Below are 22,528 nucleotides of genomic sequence, written 5' to 3' on the forward strand. Positions count from 1 at the left end.
ACCCAGCAGGAACCTCAGGAAGGACAGAAAGCCACTGACTATGTGATTTCAATGCCCACAGCAGGCCCAATGCTGACAGTAGATTAGTGATTATACCTCAACTTGTCACTTTGCAGAGAAAAGCTACTACACAGCTTGGTACTAGAGCAGAGCTTCAGGAGGACCCTGAACCCAGTCCCTCCTGACAGTGTGTGCTGAACTACAGGCTCATGAGCCATGCTCTCTGAGCTCCAGGTGTGGCATTGGTCTGATTAACTGTGAGCCAGGTCAGGTTACCCTGTCTACCAGATCCATGGGCTGCATAGCATGCCCTTCTCCCAAGGCGCTAGTGCTCTGAACCCAGGAGAGGATTTCTGCCTCTGCAAAGGTCCCTCTGACCCTCTCCACAGGGGGTGGGCCTGATCCTCTTCACTGTGGGCTGTGTGCTGAGCTCTGGCACTCTTCCTGCCCCTCACACATCTGATGCCTGACTTGTCCCAGTCCCTGTTGACAGTCTGTGCTGAACTGCGGGCTCATGAGCTGTGCTCTCCGAGTTTCCAAGCACCACATTCTTCCTCAACACGGGACTGCTTTCTGAAACCTGCAGCCAGGGTTTTTCTCAGCAAGAAGCTCAATGCAGACTGAGAAAGCTGTGCTCAGGTCCATCCTCACAGTGCAGGGCAGCGGGCTGTCCTTCCATGCCCAGCTCCCTATTCCTGCATGTTGCTGTTTCTGCTTCTCAGAATGTGCCTGGGGCCCTGCAAGTCATACTGGTTTGGAGTCAGACCAGCCTGTGTATCCAGCCTCTGTGTTTTGTGGAAAATGTGCTCCAGAAAGCGGGATCCACAGAGTATTGAGACCAAATGAGATGCCTTTCCCTTTGCACAGCGTGCTGAGTTCCTCCCTGTCAGTGCCTGTGTGCCCCACACAGCCTCTGTTACCTGGACTGTGAATGGAGGAGCTGCAGGACATCAGGGGTTGCAGACTCCACGGCTTACTCCTTGTCAGGAGGTATGAGAATGGCAAGATGGTGCCGTGTCCACCAGAGGGCGCTGCCACTCAGCATAAAAAAGTAAGCCTAACTTGTGCAAGAGGCCCAGTAATGCTCCCCTAGTGGTCACTGTGTTCTTGGCCCCTACAAAGTGACCTGCCCAGTAGAAGCCACCATTATATCTGCTAGATGAGTAAATACAGGTCGATGTTGCTAGATCTTCCTCATATCCTGGAGAAGCTGGAATCTGAAATGTTCTGTGGAATCTGTGGCATTTCAGTATTGGGAATGAACTCCATGGCAGCTTCTCAGCACCATGGGGTACAGCATATGCACCCGTACAGGCTGGTGATGCTGGTGAATGTGGGTGCTGGTTTCTGAAGCACGCTCTGCCCTCCAGGAAACCGTTAGGCTCAGAGCCCTGATTATGGATCTCCCCAGAGGTCTCTGAGGCCCTGCTGAGTCTCAGACTATCACAGGCTCCAGGAATGCTGTCCTCCTCTCCCCGTTTGGGATGAATCTTGGGCACTAACAGAACCACTCTGTGGTTCTCCCTGAGCACCCGTCCCTTCTGTACAGGTGTGGGGCTGTCCATTTTCCCCAGTAAGTGTCTTGGGCCCTGCTCACTGCATCTCCTAATCCCTGTTCATGAAACTGTCATTGGCCCTGACCTCCCCATCTCTTCCCAGTGCTCCTACAGTATCTGGGATTCTGCGGGTGCCCAGACCATCCCCCAAGTGACCATGCTGTTCCTAGATCTTATCATCTCCCACACTACTTGGCTGCCCACTGCATCCACCACCCAGTCCCGTAGCTACACTTGACCTTGTCATAATGCAAAGTGGCTCTGCATCTGGCAGATCCCACTCCAACTTTCTTGCCCTGCAGCTGCAAGGTTCTGTCCTGTTGCACCCTGCATCCTCCTGACATGCTGCCCTCCAGCTGAAGCTCTCCTTATCCTGTTGGTTCTTCACCTTCCTCCAGTTCCTTCCTCCCCACCTATAAACACCTTGTGTCACCTGTCCTATGACACTCTCCTAACCATGCTTCCTGTGCCATGAGCTCATGGAAAGCAGATGCTAGGGGCTTCCTGGGGACCTGGAGAGAAGGAAGGAGCCCACCAGCCAGTGTTGAATAAGAATGCTCTCCCCTGCTATGCAGTAGCCTGGGACCCTCCAACCTTGGGTTCTGGGTTCCTGCATCCTTTCTTTCCCTCTCCAAATCCAGGCTTCCACCCTTTGACGTCAGGCCCCTCAGGCTGCGCCCTTCATGTTGGTTTCTGCCCTGAGTGCTCCCTGCTGGGTCTGTGGGGTGCTTTGTGGCTCCTCAGTTCTTTTTCATAATTACTTAGACGCTGGAAGCTCCTTGGACACAGAGTCTCTGCCTGATCCACCTCTCAATCTTTGCAGTCAAACTAGAAATTTCTAGACCAATGGAAATGTAACAGAGGCTCTTACTGGATGTGGGGAGTAGTTTCCTTTGAAGCTATAACAAATTACTACAAACTCAGTAACTTAAAGTAACACTAAATTTATTCCCTCCAGCTGTGGAAATGGGGCTCAAGCAGTTGGTTGCTCCATGAAGGACCACGAAGAATCAGGTGTCACATGTGTTTCTGCCACTAGAGGGCGCGTGAAAACCATGGCTCTAGGCCACTTTCCTGGATCTCTCAGACCTGTGCTTGTCTCCTCCTGTCTGAGTCTGTGCTTCCTGCTGCCTTCTTATAAGGATTCTTCTGATTTTATTGTTCCCCAGTTAGCCCAGGATCATTTCCTCCTCTGGAAGTCCATAAAGTCCTCCTTACTCCATAAGGTACATTCACAGATCACAAGGCCAGGTCCTAAGTATCTTGGTGGCTGTCATCAGCTTCTAGTTTTTACAGTGTCAGAAAGAAGCAACAAGCAAGCCAAGCTCACTGGCTCATTGCTGTTTTAATTCCTCCAGAAGAGCTGGTAGCTTTCATTCCAGTGGTCTCAGGACCTGGAGGGAAACTTCTAGGAGTGTGCTGCTTATAAAGCTCCCAGACATAGGTCCTGAAGGGGCGGCCCACAGATAGAAACATTACAGGGTTCATGCAAGGATCACAGGATTGGTGAAAGCAAAGAAGTTGGCCAGCTGAAGGCCCAGGTGGGTTACCTCCTCCTAGAACCCGCCCTGGATGGCCGCCACTTGGAACAAGAACTCGAGGAAGGCAACTAAGTGGTGGTGGGGGGGGGGGTCCCAGCAACCAAGAAAGCAACCACAAGCATGAAGATCAGCACCGTGGCCCTGCCCCCTAGGAGCCCCATGCCAGCTCCTGTTCACCTCTTCCTACTCACGCAGTGACGCCAGGATGTTGTAGCTTAAGAAGAATATGGCAGCCAGAGGGAGGAGGAACCTGAGGACATGCAACTCCACCATCATTGAAAAGAGTCAGGCCAGATAGGGGAACAGCAAGATGCAGGCAAAGACATTTAGATCAAAAAGGGCTTTAATTGAGCGCAGCAGGAATGTGGGGGTGCTCAAGAGGGTCACTGCCACCCAGGGAACAGGCAGATATCGTGGGTGTGCCACCACTGCCAGTGACCTACCTGACCACGGGATGCACCAGTACCTTGTACCTGTCCTGGCTAATGGCACCACCAGGAAGATGCTGATGAACAGATGGGCCTTGATTACCCCAATGATGACACTGTACAGGAGGGCTCCTAAGGGCCAGCTGAATTTGCTCCAGATGTTCTCTGCTCAGAAGGGAAGGCCCAAGAGAAACATGAGGTTGGGGATGCCAGATTGGATAGGTAGATTTCTGACACCTTCAGCCTCTGTTGGGGCAGCAGAGATGGGACAGGACCAAGATGTTTCCTAAGAGGCAAAAGACACAGACAGTGGTGACATGTGACTGTAACACTCTGTACAGTGTGTCCCAGGTTTCAGGAGCATCACATAATGTAATGCTGGGGTGGTAACTCTGGCTCTTGTTGGACAACAGGAGCTCTAGGAGGGTCTGGAATGCCATCCATGGTGACCTGCAGTGACAAGTGTGTAGGGTTACACAGGAGGTGGTATCCTGTGGCTCTGGATCCAAGAACAACCTGTCCTGATCAATTAAGTTTTATTGCCACGCAGCCACGCCCATCAGTTACACTGTCACAGTCTGCTCTTTCATGCTACACTGACTGTGTTCCCCATCTGGTCCTCTAAAGCAGTGACAGCTAGTATTTAAAGCTTTCAGTGATCAGGAGCAGCTGGCTGTGGCACATAAGCCTTAGGTTTGTCAGCACTGCTCTGGATGGAGCCTTTGCTGACCTGTTAGTTAAGGGAAGGTACCAGGTTTAGGGTGCCTGTGTTCCAATGCAGGTGCAGTCACCCAGCATAGGGTAAACAGAGCCACTGCCTTTTCCTTTCTTTTTAATGTTGGAGCTCATGTGTCCCCCATGAGGAATGGCCATTAGAACTGGGAGTAATATCCATGGATCCTTAGTGTGGTGCCTGGCATGGCCCGGAAGCTCTCAGCAGAAAGACATGCTTATTAATGACCACGTTATTATTGTCATTTGAAATTCAAGAACATTTAATGACATGTACATCTAATTACATTTAGAGCTAGTATTTTACAAGATAAAACACACAGGATGGCAGTCTCGGCTCGTGGCGATTTGTGTCCCAGCGGGCAGCAGACACAGACATGGCTAGGGCCTTCGGAGAGACCGTTACCTGTCACCTGGAGCTGTGCTGGCAGGGTGTTCAGGGTGAGGGCATGGTGGTGAATTTTCAGAACAAGAATATTCTTCTGCTTGGCTTGAAACAATTAAATGCTAGAAGAGCAAGGAGCCCTCATGAAATAGGGTGTGTTGCTTGCAACATGTTGAGTGATTACATGGTTACATTTCATTGTTTAGTCTTCCTAGCAGCCCTGAGCTCGGCACTGACCCATCTACATCCTGGGCCCTGAGACCCCCATCTCACAGCTGGACAGTTACAGAGCCTAGGTTTCAACTTAGATGCCAGATGTCTGTACATTCTGCCTGTTTGTGCTTCCATGAGTGGGATGAGGAAGCCACGCTCGGGGAAGTCACCGGAGTGTGAAAGATCCCAGCTGGTGAGTGACAGTGCCTCATGTGACCCGCAATCTGCACTGCCCCAGGCCTCATTCACATGTACACAGTGACCCGCATACTGCCTTCCTCATACTCAGGTTTGTAGCCACTGGTTTTCCGTGGAGATAGAGAGGGCAGGGAGAGGTCAAAGTGTGATCATGCCTCCTAGACTCCCTGACCGCTAAAGAACAGACATGACTAGGCATGGGTGACCACCAACAGATGGAACCACACCCTTGACCTGTGCTGTTCAGTGCACCCAATATGTGGTAATTCTTTAGAGCCCAGGGGAAACTCCCACCTGGTCCCAGGACACAGGGACTTCATATCCACCCCAGCGACTTCAGCAGGCACTGCCCCTGCCCCATCTGCAGGGCACAAGTGTGGCCATCACCTGTGTGACAGGGTAGTCTGCACTAGCTGCTGCCTGTGTTGGGAACCTCAGCCAGAAACAGGAACAGCATGGTTTTCTGCCACACATCGCCCTCTTTAAATGAACTCTGAGTTCAGTAGTCAGGGATGAAGGCCACACTTTGAAATACAGATTCATAGGTTAAGGAAGCAGGGCTGCCTCCTGAGAGGATGCTGTCTCCTGGCCATGTTTCACCAGCACAGTCACCCCCTACAGAAATTCTGAGCACCCTGGAGGGACTGAGCTGGTGTCTGTAAATGTGCCTTTGTAGATTGTCATGGGTGAGCATCCACTCAGTGTCCTGAGAATTTTAGTCAGCTGATGAGGCGATTTGGCTGTGATAGAAAAACAAAAAATCGTCCTGAACACTTCCAAACACACTCCCCCACCTCATGTCCTAAAAAATAATTTAAACCCTCACTATGCATTGAACACAATCTCTTCCCTTCTAAGTACAATTCTCCCCATTCAGCGTGAACACTCACAGAATGGATGAAAGGAAGCTTTCTGTTGATTTTTCCCTGAGACACATGAGCTCCTGTTCTATTCCTTTTTCCTGAGAGAAGAAAGTGCAGTCATTTACTTACTCAGACAGAAAGTAGAAGATCTCAGGGCCTAGGCTGGGATTAGCAAGCCCTGTCCTCCATAGCTTTCTGTTCTGGTTGCTCTGTGGATGGCGGTCCCTTGAAATACCACACTCTGTTTCTCGAGGTTGTGGGGCTGCCTTTTGAGACAGGAGGCCAGTGGTGTGGGTAGGAGCCCAGGCTGCCTCTCCGTGATTAGAGGCAGGCAGAGGTTGCTCAGTGCCTCTCTGCTGGTGACCACTGGGAGACCTGTGATGCTGCCTCCTGGCATGTGCTGTAACTTTGACTCCCAGACACCCACCAAGCCTCACCCTACACTGATCAATGACTTCCCTGCTCACAGCTAGGCCCTGTGTGCTGAGAGGTTTGGGACAGTGTTTGTGTCCCAAACTTCATGCCACTCCTGCATCATGGTCACGCGGTGAATGGCCAAGAAGCCAGCCATGAGGACCCTATGGCTTCACAGTGAGCACAGAACAAGTCTGCATCACACACTGCTCAGGGCTGAGTGGTGTCAGAGGTGGTCCCCGGCAGCTCTGAGAGCCTACTTCCATGTAAGTGGGCTCCATGGGGTTGGAGCACACTGGACCTCACATTTCAGGAACGGAGAAAATCCTGGCTTTCTTTCAGAGTCACGCAGCACATCCTATCAACCAAGCCATGGAAGTTATGGCCCTGTGGATTCAGTTGTGTCCAGATTCCTGCATTACCAGGACAGAGCTGGGCCACAATTCCAGGCTGAGTTTCCAGCTCCTGAGGGCTGCACCACCCAGGTCTGGAAAAAAGGGGCACCGTCTCCTCTAAAGAGTCCAGGCTTTCTTTACATTTCTGCCTTATGTGACTGATGCCTCATGGAAATAACTGTGCTTCAAAGTATCCATCAGTTTTCCCAGTTGCTAGAAATCCAAAAATTATGGAGAAGAAGGAAGAGGAGAAGATGACCAAGAGGGAGGAGGAAGAGAATAATAAGAACAATAACAAGAAAAAGAGAAGAAAGAGGAGCAGGTAGAGAGAGAGAAGGAGGAGAAGAAGGCATGAATGGGTCCAGTAATCAGGGCACCAACAGAAGACCCCAGTCTGGGGAGGGCAGCATCTGCTTCCCAGGAATCCCCTTTCTAGGGGCAGCTGCCTCTGTGGTGAGGAGGTTTTAGTCACTCTGGCTGGGTTTAAGCCAGAGAAGCATCCCAGCTCCAGGCTTCCCTACCACCTCCAGATGGGGTCCTGTGAGGACTGTTAGCAGCCTGCTGCCCTGCTCTCTTGGGATTAAGGGTCTGTCTGGACTCCTACAACAGCAGTGCTGCAGGGAAGCTCCTCAGGGAGGACTTGCTGCACAGCTCACAAACCTGCTTATTTGCACACACGAATGTCAGGACAGCAGGCACACTGTGAAGCCCTTGTGGGTGCCAGGCCTGGTGTGCACCAGGGTATGTGATGAGGAAGGCTCTTCCTGTCCCCGTGGCTGCCTGCTAACAATAAGTGTGGAATGCTGACAGGCCATAGGGACCTGAGGCTGTGTCCAGGAAGAAACTCGAAAGGATTAATTCTGCTGAGGGCTGAGTGTGCTGGGCAGTGGCAGATCATGGAATTTCCTAACCCTGTACCTCCTGAGCTAATTCTCTATCACCTACATCTCAGTTGGTTTTGTTTCTCTGGAGAAACCTGCAGAAACTGCAGCATCTGGTGAAGGGTGGAGGGCATTTTGAGCTGGCTTTCGAGAGTTAATAGGAATCTGGATGACAAGCTGAGAAATACGCTGCTGGTAGAAGGACCAGCATGTGTCCTAGAAGCACACACACAGCCCCACACTCCATCCCTCATTGTTTCTTTGGGGACTTCACCCAACTCCTTGGGCAGCCTAGCTGGACTCAAGCTTTGGTGCAAGCAAGAGGATTCAGCAGACAGTGCCAACCCCAGAGTCAACTGTATTGAGAGATGGAGGCAGGGACAGACTGAATTGAAATTTCTTAGCTTGGCCTGGTAGTGCACTCCTGAAATCCCAGCATTCAGAAGGCTCAGGCAGGGAGTTTGAGGCCCACCTGTGCTACATTTTGAATTGAGTGCCAGCTTGAACTCCAGAGGGAGACCTCCTCTCAAAAAGGAAAGAAAATGACAACAAAAAGAGAGAGATGGGGGTGGGAGGGAAAGAGACAGAGAGAAATTTCCTCTACCAGATTAATTAGTCTGCCCCACTTAATCCCAGCCTCTGTTAAAGTCTTTGGACATGAGGAAAATGCAGACATATTTTCTGCCAAGTCATAGCCCACATGATCTGGAACCCAAAAGTCAATGGAATCCTTTTTCCCAGCAGAAATCTCCCAAGTCTGGTCTTTACTGGCACCCTGGTCCTGTGAGCACTGACCAGAATCCTTTATCAAATGCTACCTACCAAATATCAGCATTATTTTTTCAGCAGGCAACTTCGATCCTTTACAAATTATTTACACAACACTTTCCAAAAGCTCTGAATCGCATGCTCAAGTAAAGTCATACCCAGGACCCTACAAACGTGGTATCAATTCATTTTATTTATGTTTGTATTATTCATTTATATATTTATTTATTTACAAATTTTCTTGTTGTTGTACTTCCCCAAAAGTGTCCCCGAGATGAAAAAAGCATAGCGCACAACGATGTCATTCTAAGAAGAAGCGCTTTTATTTTTTGGTTGGCCCAGTGACACAGTGCAGATGGAATTTACAAAGCTGTGCAACTGAGTTAGAATTTTGACTGATTTTTATAGTTCATTTATGATTAACTCATTGATCATTAAGTACATAGTGATGAGAAACAGAAACACTGTGGGCCTTTTTCCCCTTTACTTGAGGTCAGAGACATCTCACAGTGGGTGGTTAGCCAATTCATAGACCTTGGTCTGCCAATTCCAGGAACATTTGTCTCTTATCAAGGGAACAATGGTAGACACAGCATCATTTGTCTCTTACAGGGAGAACAAAAATTGACACAGCAAAAAGTTATTAAGGTGGGGGGCGACAAGCATACAGAACAGCTGGCCAACATGGTCAGTTATTTTATAACAAATTTATAACAATGTAGTTGGTGCTGCAAGTACATGGTTACTAGGACGATAAGCATAGAGCATACCATTTATAGACTGGAGCCCACTCTACAGTGCAGGCTGGACTGGAACTCACTATTTAGCCCAGGCTCACCTGGAACTCATGCTAATCTTCTTGACTCAGCCTCTGGAGTGCTGGGATTATAAGGGTGTGTCATCATGCCTGGCTCTGGTATTGAGTTTTGTTTTAGCTGCTTTTCTCATCATTGAGACAAAATACCAGACACCCAAAAGTAAGTAAGGGAAGATTTATTTAGCTCACACTTTGGCGAGGTTTCCTTCCATAACTGGCTGGCTCCCAGGCAGGGTGGTGTGCAGACAGGCATTGCAGGTGAGATGCTGGGATTAAGGGTGTGATGCTGGGATTAAGGGAGTGTGCTTACTAAATTAGTCCACTGCCTGGTTTGGCACAAGTCTGTGAGTGCACAATGGGCAGCCCCGCCCTCCTCCCTGTGAGCGCTCTCCAAGAGGGCTGCAGGGTCACCTGCTGCTACTTCCCTGCCCGCTGCCTTCTGCCTGCCCTACTTTGCCATGGTCTAGTTCTCCTCTCTGATGCCCGTCTGCAGTCTCAGCCTCCCTTGGAGTCAGCTGACAATGGACTGAAAACTACCAAATGGGAGCCCCAGCAATTCCTCCTTTACTTTTTTTTTTTAAATTTTATTTAGGAGGAAAAAGAGAAAAACACAAAACAAAACAAAGCAGTGTAAGGTTACACATAATACAGAACTACAAAAAAAAACATAACAGTAAGAAATCACCTATTAATAGATTACATATTATCATCTTGGAAATAGTTGCTCAAATCACAGTATCAAAGAATACAAAGTGAACATTCAAACAGGGAGACTGCAAACAGGTGTGTTCAATGATCCAAAAACATTAATATAGTCAGCTATTTAACACCCCTAAACACACTTGCTGTTATATCCGTTAGAGCTCTTTTTTTCCCCTCTCTTTTTTACTACAAAATTTACACATTTTGGAATTTATTACTCCTTAGTTCTTATTACTTTTTTTTTGGGGGGGGGGAGAGAATACAGTCAAATATGGCAAAACAAAGCTGTCAGTCAAAACCAAGGATAGACATAGCACATGATGTAGAACAGAGTACAAGGTTATCAACAATGGTTATCAACGTTGTCTCTTGTTTCCTTAAAAAGAATTGTCTATCTCATTAGATATTATAAAGTTGAACAAAACAGTAGAGAACAAGACCAATAAAACTTAGGCATTGTAAACATTACAGGACTTCCAAAGGAGACAATAGTCAAACCAGAATGTGCATCTTAGTGAATCTTATTGCCTTCAAAGTAGTTGCCTATAACCTCAAAATTGATACTCTCATACAGAATGGAACAGAGTCTAATCAGTCAAAACAAGATCGTGGGAGTATTACAGGACTTCAAAACAAGTTAATAGGAAATCAAAAAGAGTTACTATTATATATCCTAATTTTTTAAATTTTTCCCCTTAATTAAAACAAACATAAGAAATAACTAAATAATTTTTTTAAAGAATAAGAGAGATTGAGATAAAACAGGACATAACAATATAACAATAGAGGTCAAAGCATGACTGTTTCAGCAACCTAGTGCTTCACCACCAAACAACCCGACTTAATAGTAGTTACCATAGTGTCTGTCTTTTTCCTTGAAATATTTGAATAAAACTTCATATACTATAGCTTCAAATATTTCCATATCAAGAAGCCCAGAATAAAGCCTTTCTAATTAATGAGTGAAAACTTTATAAGGCTTCAAGGCCACATAATGGGGAATCATGATTACTACATATTTTTAAATATTTGAATCATTACTTACATTAGGGAAACTATTCGGTATTCACACATGTGAGATTGATTTATTTCACTTATGAGTATGGTCTCAAGCTGCGCCCATTTATTGATAAATATCTCAATGTGATCCTTCTTTATAGCTGAATAATACTCCATTGTATAGAAATACCACAACTTTTTTATCCATTCCTCAGTTGATGGACACTTGGGTTATTTCCAAGATCTGGCGATTACAAATTGTGCTGCTATAAACATAGGTGCACATATATCACTGTGGTATGATGCTTTCAGTTCTTCTGGGAATATGCCTAGAAGTGGAATAGCTGGAATAAATGGGACTTCCAAACCCAGCTTTTTGAGAAATCTCCAGACTGACCTCGACAAAGGCTGCACCAGTCTGTACTCCCACCAACAGTGTAGGAGAGTTCGTTTTTCCCCACAGCCTCTCCAGCATTTGTTGCTGTTGGTTTCCTTGATCCTGGCCATTCTTTCAAGAGTGAGATGGTATCTCAGTGTGGTTTTAATTTGCATTTCTCTAATGACCAATGATGATGAACATATTTTCATGTATTTATTTGCCATTTGCATTTCTTCATCTGAGAAGTGTGCATTCATCTCAGATCCCCATTTTTGGATTGGATCTTTGAATTTTGGAGGTCTGAGTTTTTTTAATTCTTTATATGTTTTAGACAAGAGTCCCTTGTCTGAGAGAGAGTTCACTAAAATCTTTTCCCAGTTTGTGGGTTTTCTTTTCACTATGCTGGAGATTTCTTTTGACATGCAGAAACTTTTTAATAAGAAGTGGTCCCAGTTATTGATTCTGGGAAGTATTTCCTGTGCAGTTTGAGTCCTGTTCATGAATTATCTACCTTCTATGTCTTCAAGGTTTCTACCCAATTTGTCTTCCAATATATTTAGTGTTTCTGTTTTAATATTCATATCTTTGACCCATTTAGATTTTAATTTGGTACATGGTGATAGACATGGGTCTAGCTTTAGTTTTTGGCAAATGGAGAGCCAGTTTTTCCAGAACCATTTATTAAAGAGACTGTCGTTCTTCCAGTGAAACTGCCTGGCTCTTTTATCAAAGATAAGGTAGTTGAGTGTGTTTGTAGTTGTGGTTGTATCTTCTAATCTATTCCATTGATCTTTGGCTCTGTTTTGATTCCAATACCATGTTGATTTTACTACTGTTGCTTTGTAGTATAACTTCAAGTCAGGGATTGTGATGCCTCCTGCTTTGTCTTTGCTGCTTAGAATTGCCTTTGCTATTCTAGGTCTCTTCTGGTTCCAGATGAAATTTAGGAGTGATTTCTCTAGATCTATAAGGTATGTTGATGGTATTTTTGTTGGGATTGCATTGAATCTGTATAACAGTTTTGGGAGAATGGCCATTTTCACAATGTTTTTTCTTCCTATCCATGAGCAAGGGATGTCTTTCCATTTTCTGAGATCACTTTCAATTTATTTTTTCAGTGTATTATAATTTTCACTGTATAAGTCTTTCACTTCTTTTGTAAGAGTAATTCCTAAATATTTCATTTTTTTGCTTGCTAATCTGAAGAGTGTAGTTTCTCTTATTTCCCTCTCTGTGATTTTGTTGTTCATGTATAGGAATGCTGTTGATTTCTGAGTATTGATTTTGTATCCAGCCACATTACTGAATTTATTGTATCTAAGAGTCTTTCAATGTAGTTTAGAGGGTCTTCTATGTAGAGTATCATGTCATCTGCAAACAATGATAATTTAACTTCTTCTTTTCCTATCTTTACCCCTTTTATTTCTCTCTCTTACCTAATTGCTCTGGCTCGTAATTCCAGTAATATGTTAAATAGGAGTGGTGATAAAGGACATCCTTGTCTTGTGCCTGATTTTAAAGTAAAGGCTTTCAATTTTTGGCCATTTAGTATGATGCTGGCTGTTGGTTTTTCATAAATGGCCTTTATTGTATTGAGGTAAAGACCATCTATTCCAATTTTCTGTAAAGTTCTTATCATGAATAAATTTTGGACCTTATCGAAGGATTTTTCTGCATCTATGGAAATGATCATGTGATTCATATTTTTGGCTTTATTGATATGGTGAATTACATTTATTGATTTACGTATGTTGAACCATCCTTGGATTCCTGGGATGAATCCCACTTGATCATGGTGTATAATCTTCTTGATGATTTGCTGGATCCTATTTGCCAATATTTTACTGAGGATTTTTGCATCTGTGTTCATTAGGGAGATCGGTCTATAGTTCTCTTTTTTAGTTGGGTCTTTCTCAGGTTTTGGTACTAGAGTAATATTTGCTTCCAGGAATGACTTAGGAAGGATTGCTTCCCTTTCAATTTCATTGAATAGTTTGAAGAGTGTTGACATTAGGTCCTCTTTGTATTTCTTGTAGAATTCTGCAGTGAATCCATCTGGGCCTGGGCTCTTCTTTGTAGGTAAGGACTTAATTACATTTTCAATTTCATTAACAGAGATTGCATTATTCAACAGTTTTACATCCTCTTGATCTAGCTTTGGTACTTCATATGTTTCTAAGAATCTGTCTATTTCTTCTGTGTTATCAAACTTTTGAGAGTAGAGGTTTTTGAAATAGGTGTTGATGATCTTCTGTATTTCTATTGGATCTGTAGTGATTTCACCTTTTTCATTTCTTATTGCATGAATTTGAGCTATTTCTTCCCTTTTTTAATAAGGTTGGCTAGGGCTTATTGATTTTATTTATTCTTTCAAAGAACCAAATCTTTGATTCGTTGATTCTTTGGATTGTTTTCTTAGTCTCTATTGCATTGATTTCTGCTCTGATCTTTATAATTTCCTCTCTTCTTTTGGCTTTGGGCTTGACTTGCTCTTCTTTTCTAGCTGTTTGAGGTGTAGCATCAAGTTATTTATTTGTATTCATTCTGTTTTCCTGATGTGGGAACTCAGTGCAATAAATTTTCCTCTGAGGACGGCTTTCATTGCATCCCACAAATTCCGGTAAGTTGTATCTGCATTTTCATTTTCTATTAGGTATTGTTTAATTTCTTCTGTGACCCACTGATTACTCAAGCATGTGTTATTCAGTTTCCATGTGTTTGTGGGATTTTTGCAGTACCTTTTATCATTAATTTCTACTTTCAGAGCGCTATGATCCGATAACATGCAAGGGATGATTTCAACTCTTTTAAATTTGTTTAAATATGTTCTGTGAGCTAATATATGGTCTATTTTAGAGAATGATCCATGTACTGCTGAGAAGAATGTATATTCTGATGTTGTTGGGTTGAACATTCTGTATATGTCTATCAAATCCATTTGTTCGCAGGTGTGATTTAGTTCTGTTATTTCTTTGCTCATTTTCTGTCTGGTTGACCTGTCCCTTGGTGTCAATGGCGTATTAAGGTCTCCTGTTAGAATTGTGTTACTGATAATTTGAGTTTTCATTTCTGTTAGTAGATTTTTTATATAACTGAGTGCTCTGGAGTTTGGTGCATATATATTTAAGATAGTTCTCTCTTCCTCTTGGAGTTTTCCCCTTATGATTATGTAGTGACCTTCATTGTCCTTTATGGTCATTGTTGGTTTAAAGTTCACGTTGTCTGCAAACACAATGGCTACTCCTGCCTTTTTTTGGATTCCTGCTGCATGAAGTATTGTTTTCCATCCTTTGACTTTCAGTCAGTGAGTATCCTTCTGGGTTAGATGGGTTTCCTGTAAACAGCATATGGTTGGAGTTTGTTTCTTGATCCATTCTGCTAGTCTGTTTCTTTTGATTGGTGCATTGAGACCATTTACATTAATGGTTATTACTGTTAAATGCTGGTTTATTGTTGATGTTATCTCTCTGCTGTTGCATCTTTATCTTTCTGTTCTGTTTAATTATCTGCTTTGCGTAGTGGTTTTTTCCTTTGTGTATCTAAACTGTCTTTCAATATTTTTTGCAGGGTTGGTTTGGTGTTCATGAAGTTCTTCAGCTGTTCTTTGTCATGGAAGTATCATATTTCACCATCAATTTTGAATGATAGTTTTGCAGGATACATCAGCCTACGTTGGAAGTCCTTTTCCTTTAGGATCTGGAATACTTCACTCCATGCTCTTCTTGACTTTATTGTTTGTGCTGAGAAGTCTGCTGTGATTCTGATAAGTTTTCCTTTATAAGTGATCTGTCTTTTCTCTCTGACAGCTTTTAATAATCTATTCTTGTGTTGGATTTCTGGGATGGTGATTATTATATGTCTGGGTGTAGTTTTATTTTGGTTATGACTATTTGGAGTTCTATGTGCTTCACTGATCCTGATGTCAGTTTCTGATCTCATGCTTGGGAAATTTTCAGCTATTACTTCTCTAAATATCCTCTTGACATCCTTTATGTTGTCTCCTTCTTTTTCATTAATCCCTATCATTCTTATGTTATTCTTCTTTGCATCGTCTTGCAGTTGTTGAATTGTTGTTTCCTGATTCCTTGTTATTTTTAAAAGATCTTTCCTTTCCTGTTCACTAGCTGCAATCCTGTCTTCAAGGTCTGAAATTCTATCTTCACTTTCATTAAGGTGGTTTTTACAACTTTCAGTGGAGTTTTTTATTTCCTGTATATCTCTGTGCATCTGCATTATGTATTCTGTTTGTTTCTTATATTGCTCGTCTAGGGATTCCATCTTTTTGTTTAGTTCCTCCAATTTTTTATCTGTGTTTTGTTTAGATATATTCAGAATCTCTTTCATTTCTTTTATCATTTCTTCTTTTATCTGGGAGATTATTTCGAGTTTGAATTTCTTTAAAGCTTCCTGGAGTTCCTTGTCAATTTCAGTAGCTATTGTGTCCGATATATGAGTTGGATGGCATACATTTTTTTCTATATACATTGCTCCTAGGGTTTCTTGAGATGGGCTGGAGGTTTGAGGTTGTAATTTGGTCTTTAATTTTGTCATTTTCCTATATTTCTGTGTTTCAAGTGTTATTTGAAAGCTTCCTTAGGATCCGTTGAAAATCCCCTTCTATGTTTGCAGCTACTGAGGCTCTGGCACCACACTACCCCAAGCCATTGGGCCTGCAGAACCACACTACCCCAATGGCCCTCCTCTGCCTGCTCAGAACTCCACAGTTCCAGACAAGCTGGGCCTCAGGGACACTGTGAGCCCACCTGCCCCTTGGAAGCTCCACAGCTCTTCAATCGCAGCCGGGTTAGGGTACTCACCACAGGCCGCGGTGCCTCAGGAACCTGTGATCCCTCCCTGCTTGCAGAGATATCCACAGTCGTCCAGACACACAGAGAGGTTGATGCAGGCACCCCAGATCCGCCCAGCTCCTCCTCTGCACACTGATGGCTAGGCACGGCAGCAAAACAGGCTGGGCTCGGGGGATAATGTGGGCCCGCCCACCCGTCGGAAGCTCAGCAGTTCTCCAAGTGCAACCGGGATGGGGAGGCGGATGTAGAGGCCTCAAACCCACCTCTCCCCTTCACTGCACCTGGAAGCCTGGAGGGACCCAAACAGTCTGGGCCGAGATATCCACAGTCCTCCAGACACACGGAGAGGCCGATGTAGGCACCCCAGATCCGCCCAGCTCCTCTTCTGCACACCGATGGCTAGGCGCGGCAGCGAAACAGCTAACTCATTTTTCTTGAGAGCCTCTGAGTATGCAATGCGGGCTGAGCAAAAGGAACAGTGTGGATGGTGGTAAGGATGAGGGCCCAGGGTTCTGCTCATGTTTCAGGAAAGTTCCTTCCTCCTGGACTGTGGATTACTGATCCTTCTCAAGCAGATCAAGGACTTGGTAGGTGTCACTGACACCGATGCTGGGCTTTGGTGTTGCTTCTATATCAGTGCAAACTGGCTCCAGACACCCAGTGCCATCCTCTGCACCTCCTGGCAGGAGACTTCCCAGGGCAGGCTTATGGCAAAAATAGGTCTCTGATGCAGGCAGGTGACAATTTTTACTGGCCACTGTGGGGCAGGGACAGCGCTGGTCTCCTCATTGCCTTCTCCCAGCAGCTCTTTTCAGTGAGCCTGCAGTGGCCCAGGGGTCCCTCATTACCACCTTCCAGGTGGCCCGGCACCAGCCATCCACAGGTGACCTGTCCTCAGAGCCAGGTCAGGGCAGAACAAGGGCCTTGGGCATAGCACAGATTTCACCCAGGGTGCCCTGGCCTCCCTCCCACACAGATGGTCCCTGATCACACAGGAACTGAGTGTCCTGTAGCCTGTGAGTTCAGACGGTAAGAAAGTGTGGAAGGGCAAGTCAGTGCTCTGTGACCAATCAAGCCTCCCCGCAGCCTTCATGTCCTGGTCAGTAAGTCCTGCTGTAAGTCCAGATGAAAGGGGACATATCATCCCTCTGTTAGGCTCCTGTTAGGCTGCCAGAGGGATGATATGTCCCCTCTCATCTGGCTCAGTATACCTCTCACCACAGGAAAACTGAGGCAAACTGTCCTACTTGGTATAGTCAGGACCTGGACCTGGGAAGGCACATATTGGCCATCCTTCTGGGTAGACCCAGGGAGGATGAATGGCCTAAGTGCAGCTCACAGCACACAGCGGGCCCAGAGGGTGAGCACTGGGGTAGGGCTACTTGGTGCCTCTTCCTCCCAGGCAGAACAGCTCAGGAGTCCTGGTGCTCCCTGGCCACAACATGCAGAGGTCTGAGGGGTCATATGGGCAGCGCTGGCTGGCCCCAGAACATTCTCTGCCTCTGTCTTTGTACCCAGCCCATTCCATGGAACCAGCCTGAAACAGCATGCAGGCTTTGGATAGGGGATTAACTCCCCAATTTGCTTAGAACAGAAAGAGAGCCTGTTATCTCCAGCACATCAGAGCTTGTTTCCAAGAACTCCAGAGAACAATCCCGGGGTCCCCAGCACCCACTCTGCGCTCCCACACCGAGAGAGCCTGTGTCTTCCATCTCTTGTCGGGAACTCCTGTCTCCAGAGGTGCGCAGGTCCATTAGCTCCTCAGATGACCTCTGTCCTATCCCTTCCTGCCCTCTCTCACCCAACTCAAAGCCCTGGTTTCCATCCGTGTGCCCTCCTCTGGCTTGAAGGTTGGAGCGTACCAATCCCACCACCCAGAGGCTCTCCCGTCATAGCTGCATCTAAGTTTCAAGGGCTACATTTATTTCACTTAGACTCCCTCCTTCCTGCTTTAAAGCTGGTCAGAGAGATTCTGCTGTTCCATGTTGTCAAATAGCTGCTGTGGACAGAATGTAGAGCATAGATCCATTCCTGCCTTCCTGCCACAAACACTGCTTCTCTGAAGACCTGATATTTCTGTGTGGCCATCTGCACTGGGGTGGTGGCAGCCTGAACATCATCCCATGTGTGTGCAGGGACCCAGCAATTGGGTGGTCAGCAAAAGCTCTGAGGCTGGAGCCTGGGCTGGCTCAAAGCAGTGGCTCCAACAACAGCATGAAAGTGAAGAGATTGGCTGTGGTCTCCTGATGACCAGGCACATCTGGCCACAAGGGGGCCAAATTCAGCACAACAAATCAATGTTAAAAGCAGCTAAAAGAAACAAATAAAGCATATCAAAATCATAGCCATTTTCTCAACAGGAAGGCACAGGTCAAGGAGAGTTTGGAGTAAAGGTATTTAAAGTCCTAAAAAAAAGCAAAGTGCAACCCAGAGTGATGCACCCCCAAAAAATATCTTTCAAAGTTGATGGAAAAATAATAAAATTATTGGAGAAGGGCACCTGAGGACACTCATGATCACCAAACCAGCTCTCCAGAGTGCTCTGAAACACATATTAGAAAGAGAATATGAAGAGCATAACCACAAGGACACTAGTAAAAAGAGGTTACCAACTAGGCATCAATTATATATAGGGTGAAGACAGGAAAGTAACAACAGAAAAAAAAAACATGGAAAAAATGTAAGTCAATACATATCAATTGTAAATATCAACATATACGCACTCAATTCATTGATCATAAAGAAACAGACTGGCAGAATAGATTGAAAAGCAAGATACAGGCTTGGAGTATAGCTCTGCAATGCAGCAACTGCCAGGTACTGTGAAATTCTTAACTCAATTACAAGTAAACCACCTGCCTCCAAAAAAAAAATAAATAAATAAATAAACAAAAATAAAAAGAGATTCAACCAGGTGCTGCATTCGGGAAACATATTTAACTTAAAAAAAAACTCATAGACTGAAAGTCAAAGGAAGGAAAACAACATTCCATGTGACCAGATACCAGAAAAACACAAGGGCACTCTTCTATTCACAGAAAACATGAACTTCAAAGAAACAAAGAGCGACACTATGTCCTTATTAACAGACTCCGGCAATCATATGTACCAAATTCTGGAACACCTGACTCTAAACAAATATCAATGGACACAAAAAACCAAAGAAAGGCTAACACTATTGCAGTGGGGGCCTTAATACCCCACTCTCACAACAACATAGACCATCTGGACAAAAAAAAAAAAAAGAGAGATCTCAAAATTAAAAACAAATCTGTGATCAAGCTTGAACTTAGTAAAATTTACCAGGTACTCCACCCCCAACATATGAGAACATATGCTCTTGTCTACTGGGCATGCAATGTTTGTGACAAAGAAAGTCATTCAGCAATATTTCCAGGTTACATTTCAAGAAATGGCGGACATGAATTCTTACATATTTTACATGTGAAATATATAGATGAACGTATTAGAGAACAAGTTCATACATTGTTACCTCTAAGAATCCCATGTATGAGAGAAACGCTCTCTCCCCAGGTATTCGTGATAGCATTTCTGGGGCAAGCAGTCAAGTCTAATAAAATGTGGTTTCTCTGCTGTTTTAAATATATAAGTTAAAGACTCTTCAGGGATTATTGCAGAGGAACTTACGTCTCTTGCTAAACGATAGAGCCAATTTGTGGGCTTCAATATGTGCTTCCCTTCTACTTTTGTTCCTCAGTGACACGGAGGCCCCAAGTTCCTCCGACAAAAAGCACTGTCAGGCTTACCTTGGGAAGCCAGCGTGACAAGTTCATCCTTGAGACCAAGCAGCACAAGTCTTCCCCTCTGGAGCCAGGAAGCAATGCTCCATGTGAGGACCAAAGCTTCTCCAGAACCAACAGCTCAGACAGCAACTTGTAGAACTCACAACGCCTTCTTAACACCTCAACCCTCAACACCTCCCTTCTTCTCCACCTCTTTTTCCTGTCAACGCTCCTCAGGTGGAGCATCTTAGTGCAATGCATGCTGATGTAATCCAGCTGGCATTAAGTTGACCACCAGTTCTCAATCCATAACAATGATCAAGGCAGATGTTAGGGAATACAGATGACTTTCAGAACATGAAACCTGATCTAAGAACTGATTGCAGAGGACCTCAGCCAAGACCTGCAAAGAGCTTTTTCAGTCAGTGGAACCACAGCGCTGTGCACAGTGGCCACAGTGATTCACAGCAGCCAAAGAGGGGAAGAAGCCAGACTTCCACTAATGGATGAACAGCGAAAGAAAATCTGGCATTGACATGGAATGCAGTATTAGGAGGCATAAAAGTTAAGGAAATCCTGACACAGGGAGCCTTGGTTCATTATACTAAGTCAAACCAGCCAGCGGCAACAAAACACAACAAATCAAAAGCCCAAAAGTCTCAGTCCACTTGTGTGAGGTGCATAACAGTCAAATGAAAAGAAAAACTTAAATAAATAATGGGTAACAGAAGTTGGGACACAGACAAATTGGGAGTCATTGGTTAATGCACAGGATTCTATTTGGTCAGCATTAAAAACTTTTGAAGATGAATGCTGACAGTTATACAGTACAATATCATTAAGGCCATTAAGGAAAACAGATAAACATTACAGTTTATGTTACATACACTTCACCCCATAGAAATTTTGAAATTCCAATATACATGGGTAGTATGTTTTACGATGGCTGTGCCTGCATTGTAAAAGTTTACATTTAGTGTTCAAAGTAATCCTACGTACATTTGGTCTCTAGTGCTTTGTCAGGTACTGAGACTCATCTTTCCTGTATCTCTTTTGCATGGTAAGATTTGATCCATTTTGTAATTTCTTAATCTTTCTGAAACACTGTGCTTCACATGTATCACTGTTTATACAAATCTGATTTTAAATATTTTTAAAGTATTATACTGCATTGCATTACAGATACACAGAGGAATAATATTTTTTTTCATTTTTTGGTGGTGCTAGAAATCAAGACCTGGTTCTACTACTAGCTACATTCCCAGACAGCAATAACAAATTGATTAAACATCAGCAAAGAGATAAAATGCCCCAAGGCCCGAAATGCCAGCCAGATTCAGCTGATCGAACTCCAGCTCCTCCATGAGCACTGGCTCCTGGACCTGAGAAGTCGCATGTGTAACCACTGCAGTACTGCAAAGCTCTACTGACCCTCATAGGGCCTAGGAATGAACATTCTCAAGGGAGGGAAGGACCACCATGTCTCAGTTGCATTGTCCTTGCTGAGACCAAATACCTGACACCCAAAGTAAAGGAGGAATTGCTGTGGCTCCCATTTGGTAGTTTTCAGGCCATTGTCAGCTGACTCCAAGGGAGGCTGAGACTGCAGATGGGCATCAGAGAGGAGAACTAGACCATGGCAAAGTAGGGCAGGCAGCAGGCAGCGGGCAGGGAAGTAGCCAGCAGCAGGTGACCCTGCAGCCCTCTTGGAGAGCACTCACAGGGAGGAGGGCGGGGCTGCCCATTGTGCACTCACAGACTTGTGCCAAACCAGGCAGGGGACTGATTCAGTAAGCACACACCCTTAATCCCAGCATCACACCCTGGATCCCAGCATCTCCCCTGCAATGCCTGTCTGCCATGCCACCCTGCCTGGGAGCCAGCCAGTTATGGAAGGAAACCTCTCCACAATGTGAGCTAAATAAACCTTTTCTTCGTTAACTTTGGGTGTTCAATATTTCATTTCAGGGATGAGAAAAGCAAGTAAAACTGAATTTGATACCAGAGCCAGGCCGATGACACACCCCTATAATCCCAGCACTCCAGAGACTGCATCAAGGAGATCAGCATGTGTTCCAGATGAGCCTGGGCTAAATTGTGAGCTTCATTCCAGCCTATACCATAGAGTGAGACCCTGTCTCTAAATAAATACATAAATAAAATAAAACACCCCTCAAAAAAGTGGTACCAGGGTAGAGGGGGCCTGGATATGACTTTTTCTGAGCATGTGATACAGGAGCCTTTGGAAAGTATTGTGTAAAGAATTTGGAAAGGACCAAAGATGCCAGCTGAAAAAGCAACACTGGAATTTGGTAGGTGGCATTTGATGGGGGATTCCTGTCAGTGCTCAGAAGACCAGGGAGACAATCAAGCCCAGGCTTGGGAGATTTCTGCTGGGAGAGAGGACTTCAATGGCTTTTGGACTCCAGACAATGAGTGTTCTTGACTTGGCAGAAACTATGTTTGCATTTTACTCATGTCCAGAGACTTTAACTGAGGTGGGATTAATTGGGGGCAAACTAATTAATCTCTTACAGGACATTTCTCTCTGTCTCTCTTTCTATTTTTCTCTGTCCCCCCTCCCCATCTCTATCTTTTTGTTGTTATTTTGTTTCCTTTGTGAGATGAGATCTACCTCTGTAGTTCAAGCTGCACTGAATTTCACAGTGTGGCTCATGTGGGCCTCAAACTTTCTTGCCTGATCCT

The 22,528-nt window shown here is 44.9% G+C and overlaps 1 long non-coding RNA gene across 1 annotated transcript; it reads right to left on the bottom strand.

Annotated features, from left to right (window-relative positions):
- Positions 1 to 2,512: 2,512 nt before the first annotated feature.
- Positions 2,513 to 20,160, bottom strand: LOC134477554 (uncharacterized). The gene is made up of 3 exons (XR_010049570.1): positions 19,847 to 20,160; positions 3,541 to 3,811; positions 2,513 to 2,950 (listed from the first exon to the last, which is right to left on the bottom strand). It is a non-coding gene; the product is annotated as an uncharacterized LOC134477554 (long non-coding RNA).
- Positions 20,161 to 22,528: the final 2,368 nt, after the last annotated feature.

Source organism: Cavia porcellus, unplaced genomic scaffold (assembly GCF_034190915.1).
Source record: "Cavia porcellus strain 051 isolate PalLab524CR breed Dunkin Hartley unplaced genomic scaffold, mCavPor4.1 scaffold_9, whole genome shotgun sequence".
Taxonomy (NCBI): Eukaryota; Metazoa; Chordata; class Mammalia; order Rodentia; family Caviidae; genus Cavia; species Cavia porcellus.